The following is a 6155-nucleotide window of genomic DNA, read 5'->3' on the forward strand; positions in this document are numbered from 1 at the left end:
ATTTCAGAGGTTTTGGATGTTTGTTTGGGGTGGGTTTTTTGTGTTTGGTTGTTTTTTTTTTTTTCCTTCTTGGTGGTAAAATGTTTCCTCTTATTTAATGGAATAATAAAATACAGTTAAAAGGGATCTCTGGAGACTATGTTGTCCAGTCTTCTGCTCAAAGCAAGGCTAATGCCAAAGCTAGATCATGGTGCTCAGGGTTTGGATCATTTGGCTCTGAAAATCTTCATGGATAGAAATTCTTCAGCTGCCTTGGACAGCCCATTGCTGTGGTTAACCATGATCACAGAGATTTTTGAAATTTAAATTTTCTTTGATGTCATGTGAGACTATTTTATCTTGTCCTTTGTTTTGGTCCTAAGGAGGGTCTAGTTCCCTTTAACCTCTAGATAGCTGAAGGTAGCAATCCAATGTCCCCACTTAGCCTTCACTTCTGAAAACAAGCAGAACAATTCCAGATCCTCCTGAGCCATGTGTTCCAGCACCCTTCCTTTAATTCGCTTTGTTTGCCATATTCATCTGATGTGTCTTGGCTTTTGCAGAGAACATGGAGGACTGCTGGGACAGGTGTTACATAGCATGAGGGGTGCTGCTGCTTTTAAATGACTAACACTGACTGGCAACAATGGCAGATATGCTTATGAAACAGTCCTTAATAAGATGTTTGAGAGATTTAATTCTCAGCTGCAGACAGAACAAAATTATATACCTGAATTTAAGATACAGCAATATTAAAAATATTAGCAAATATTCAGTGAGATTCCCTTTTTTTTTTTTTTTTTGCTTTGTCCAATACAAAGACATTGCTGTGGAACAATCCTCTTACAAGAATGCTTTGCTATTCTGATGTGCCTAAGGGTTAAAGGTATCATAAAGTAAGCATGACCAGAGGATGCAGAAAGCAGTGTGACTCTGACTTTGCTTCCAGGTATGCTGTGATGTGGAGAAATTACAGGACCTGCTAAATTGTAAATGAACAATTCTCAAACTGAAAAGAGACCCGCAAATGCAGATCACATTTTGCAGGAGTGCAAGAAGCCCCATGGAAACTTACTCCGGTCTTTTAGCTTTTGTTTTTCTCTCCCATGCCTTCTCTCCCCACACTACACACCTAAGTTCTCTCTAAAAATTCTGGTTTCTTTCCATCATACCTGTAAGACTGGAGGACTGAGGAGGAGAGGAGGTAAGACACAAAACTATTATAGAAAGTAACGTAATAAAAATGTTTAAAACTACTCAATTCCAGAGGAGTTTTCTTAATAATTGTTTGCATTTTCATTCTTTTACTCAAAAACATACTTCTAAATGTGGTGCTAGAATCTCCCCCAGCTGATCTGTGCTAGACAAATGTTTTCAGTGTACTACAATGTCTGGAGTTAATCCTTTCAGGAGTAATATGCATAACTGTTTCGTATATGGTGCTTTGTTAGAGAACAAGAGAAAAATGGATTGTTAAAGAAACAAACTGGAAAGGCAAATAGAAGCAAAGGTAGGGTAGGGTACCAGAAAATACCAACATAATACAAAACACAATTTTGGGTAGTGTTTTTATGTTCCCAGAAAAGCCTGAAACTGAGAACATGGAAGGAATACTGACCTGAAGGAGCTAATCTATAGAGCAGGGCTGAAGGACTGTATGACATGCTCAAGGAGCTTCCACTGGAAATGCTGAGAAGCAGAAAAATGCAGTAGGACTGTCCCATGGAGGACCTAGAGATGAGTGCCTATGCATCTTGCAAGTTTTGAAATAGTGGTGTCTTAGATGCCAGAAACAAAGTACATGCAGTAGTAGCCAGTTTTTCCAGGCTCCTCTACCTCCAGCTGAAGATTATAATGAAATATCAGTGCTGACATCTGAAGTCACAGGCTGCAGAACACAGCTGGGCTGTGAGAGGAATTGCATCCTTACACCACATGCAGACCGGCAGGTTGCATATTCTGCCTGCTGAGGATTGTATTCTAAAAGGAACTAAAAGAAAATAACATGTAACAGGGTTATTTCCTTTTTATTGTCCTCCATTATTCATTTTCCTGTTTTCTGCCCTAGGTTATTTTTTCTAACTTTATTTTCCAAATAATGCAAATTAGTACTAATCTTTGGTTCTCCATATTGATGTTTTAATCAGTTTCTGATTTCAGGATCAGGATGGCCTAAAGACTGTATGTGCTCACTGACTTCTTTATTTCCACATATGCCTTTTCACCCTGAGTGGTGGTCCACTCTTATCATCCATCCAGAGTTAAAGCTTAGCCTCTGGCTTTAGCACAGATGTATACTTTCTCCAACAATCTGCTCAACTTGAAGTTTGAGTGGATGATTATGCCCAAGGGATGTGTAAATATGTTACCTGGATCAGCTGGATAAGCCTGTATGAGTTCAGTGTTGCCTTAAGCAAACCACGCAGTCAAGCCCTGTGGCACCTGCTGTGCTTTACTGCATGCTTGTCCTGTACGTATAACAATGTATACGGCATTACCATTAATATAATCATTACCTGCAAAGTCTTAAATCAGAAAATTATTTGAGCAAAGTACTGTAACATTAGGAAAAGCCTAATGCAGATTTTTCCTTGTGGGCTTACCACAGCTCTTTAAATATAAAGTAACAACGTGATCATTGACTTTTCTTTTCCCACAGGCTTCCTACCTCCTCTGCAGGGTTCAGAAAACCTCACCAGGGCTTAGTTACCATCCTTCATCCAAATCTTCCACTGAATGCATCTCATTATTGTAATTTCTTGTGCATCACTACACGTGCAGCCCCTGCTATGTTGCTTCTCATTTTAATAAAAAGAAACAATAAAATAAACAACCTGCCAGGTTATTTTCAGAAGATCTTTGTGGCTAACTTTCTTTAACAATCAGAGAACTGAGACAAACCTGGATTTAAGCCTGAAGTTTCATTAACTTTTTGTGAGTGATTTGCTGTACCTAAATCTTGCTTAAAAGTATTTTAACTACTTAAGTTTCTCAGAATGGGTTATATAGTATTTGGTTACATAGTATATCCACTGTCCACCTGAGATACAGGCCTGGGTAAGCCTTGTAACTACCTGAGCAGCGCGGGGGAATAGTGCTTGCATTGCCTCTTTGTAGTTTTATGGAAATTTGACCCAATAGACCAATTGGAGTGTTGAGCTCATCTTGCTTATGAAAGTTAAGCTGGTGACTTTGAGCCCCCTCCCCTGCTACCTCCATTATCTATGCTTTGTTGCAGATTTTAGTACAGAAGCCATTTATTGAAGGGCTGAGTTGACTTAATGCCTTTTTCTGATGATCTAGGCAAGCCTTACAAAAGCTCACATGGTTTTACACTCTCTAGCCTCTGCCTCAGTCTTCATTCTGGTTAACATAAGCTGCAAACATATGTTCATTTGAGCTCTGGGTTTGGCTGGTTCTTGTCTTCTGAGTGTCCTCCCATTGAATACAAGTCTATCCTCCACTTTGGTCGGCTTCTCCAAGCAAAACTTTTTCTACCCTTAACTCTTTCTTTTCCTGTGCAATCTAGCTCCTGTTCTGAGACTGCTTTACAACTGCACAAAAGGCTTACACTTTATAAATTTTCTGCTGCCTTGTCTCCTTACCCCAGTACAAAGAGACAACAGATATTATTTTTCAAATATCCTATTATTGCCTTTTCTGACAAACTGCCAAGGCTGACTGATAAGCAAAGATTAAAAACCTGTTTGACTGCATCACTGGGTGATTCTGCAGGCTGCTTGGAGCTCTAATGTGTTGTGGGTACTAGGTAAACATCTCTATGGTATACCTGGCCCTCCTACTATCCTAATGCCCTTTCAGCTTGAAAAAGAGGCATTGCCAGCTTTGCCCTCAACACATTGGTGCACACAGGTTTCCTGGAGGGGCCTATGTGCAGATTTATCGCTGGGGAAATACTATAACCAGAATGTGTCAGCTTTAACTAAACTTGTTTTACATGAGGTAATGGGTGAAAGTGCACACTGTATTAGCGAAGATATTAGAAAACATAAAAAAACACCAAAACAAAACCCCACAAAAAAACAACAACAACCAAATAAAACCACAAAAAACCCCAAACAAACAAAAAAATCAAAACAAACAAAAAAACCCAAACGACACACAATTCCAAATCCCACTTATGAACACATTTTTTCTTACATTTCTGCTCTGGATAACCCAGATTCTTTCAGCAATGTCTCAAAAGTGTTGTGAGCAGAAACTTTCAAATGCACCTCTTCTCACTCCTACTCTGGGGGCTTGGGAGCACTACTTATCAATTTCCATTATTTTATTGAATTGCACATTTCTCTTATGTTAAGCAACTTTTCCAGGAGTTTGTTTTTCTCCTTATCTGTTGTAGGTGTTCCTTGTACTGCATCTGCATGAAGGGATTAAACCCCCCACCCACAAACAAGATAAAAATAAAAAAGTAATTGTAGCAGAGCAGGGGAACATGCAAGCAGGAAGAGTACCCTGATACCTGAAAGGGGTACACATTATCTAGCTTTTACAGAACCTCATGTGTCTACCTTGTCTAGTAGAAACTGAACTCTGGAACTCTAAGCAATGGGATTTACTAACTTGCATGAAGACCTTTCCATTTGTCCTTCTGTCTAGCCATATGAATCACATCATTAGTGCTTGACATCACTTCCTCTGCTAAATCGATATTGAAGTGAGCCACCCATCATCTCAACTATCACAGCAATAATGTCTTCAGGGTAACATCATGCTGCTGTCTTTGTTATCTCCTTTCTTTATTCAAATAAGCCTGTAAGCACACAAAGTTTAAATTAAAGCACTTAAATTTGCAGCACAGCCAGAGCCATAATTTATCTGAACTGTATTTTTCTTAACTGTATTTGTCTAATTATTTTTTATTTTCTTTTCTACTACTCTTTTTCTTCTAAAAAGATTTAAAATTGAACTGGGGAGTGGAACTGGCTCAGTACAAGGCCTGTTGGAATGCCAGGCGCAGAGCAGCAGAGGGAAGCATAAAATGTGATATTCTCCATTTTGGTGCTTTCATTAAGTTATATATATTGTGTGAATTTACTACAAATAACTAAGCCACTCTGGGGTGGTGCAGCTCCCCTCCCATCATCCTCCCGATCATCCATTCTTATTCTCTCTCTTGTGGTGATAACTGTCTCAGCTGGTTTTGCTGGTTCTGGTAGCCAAAGCAGAAAACCGTTCACTGCATGACGCGTTTTTTCCCACCGGCTCAGCCCCCCGCAGCGTAGCCCTCCTGCAGAGGAGGCTGGGCCCGCCACATGCTGCCAGCTCGGTGAAACAGCCGCGGAAGTGCGGTCTGAGGGAGGTCAGGAACTCCGGCAAGGAGACGGCCGAGAGGGGAGACGGCGAGAAACGCAGCTGGAACTCCCTGCCAACTGCAAACAAAGGCGGCGGCAGCTCCCAGCCTGCAGCGGCCCTGCAGCTGCGAGGGAGCGGGCAGGGATACCCTCTGCCGGCTGCCGCAGGCGGGGTTCTCCCTGAATGCCAACCCGGAGACGTTTTCTTTGGGTTCATTCCTCGCCCTGCTGTTTTGACTGCAGTTAGATACGTTTTCTGTACTTGTCTATTCTCAGAGGGAGGCTTAAGTATCTCCAAGCACTTCATCACTTCAGCCCGAAGCCCCGACGGTGACGGAACAGGAGTTCATGGAAATGGCACTGCGGGAGGCCTCGTGCTTCTCTCCGGAGCCTGCCAGCCGCACAGCGCCCTCCACGCCCTGCCCCAACCGAAACTAACGCGGGGATGAGGAGCGTGAAGCGAAGCGAGATGTAGACGAAACCGAGAGCTGCACACTCAGCTCTGGGACTTGCCGAGGAGGGGGAAACTGCGGGACAGGCCGCGTGCGCGCCGCTCAGCGCGGGCAGGGGCGGAGCGGAGCCGCAGGGCGGGCGAGCGGGGGGGGGGGGCCGGGCCGGGCCGGGCCGGGCCCTGCCGCCTCGCGCTTCAGCCGCGGCCGAGACGAGCGCGCAGCTCCGGGCGTGCCGCGTTCCCCGCCGCCGTCACGGTGACGCCCCGGGCTGGCCGCAGCGCCATTGGCTGCCGCCCGCCATCACCCCAGGGGCCCCTTCCCTCAGCAGCTCTCCAGCCGATTGCTGCGCCCGGCAGGCCGCGCCGCCGCCGGGGCGGGCCCCACAGCCGGCGGGGCCAGGCGATTGGAG

The sequence above is a fragment of the Apus apus genome, chromosome Z, assembly GCF_020740795.1.
Source record: "Apus apus isolate bApuApu2 chromosome Z, bApuApu2.pri.cur, whole genome shotgun sequence".
Classification (NCBI taxonomy): domain Eukaryota; kingdom Metazoa; phylum Chordata; class Aves; order Apodiformes; family Apodidae; genus Apus; species Apus apus.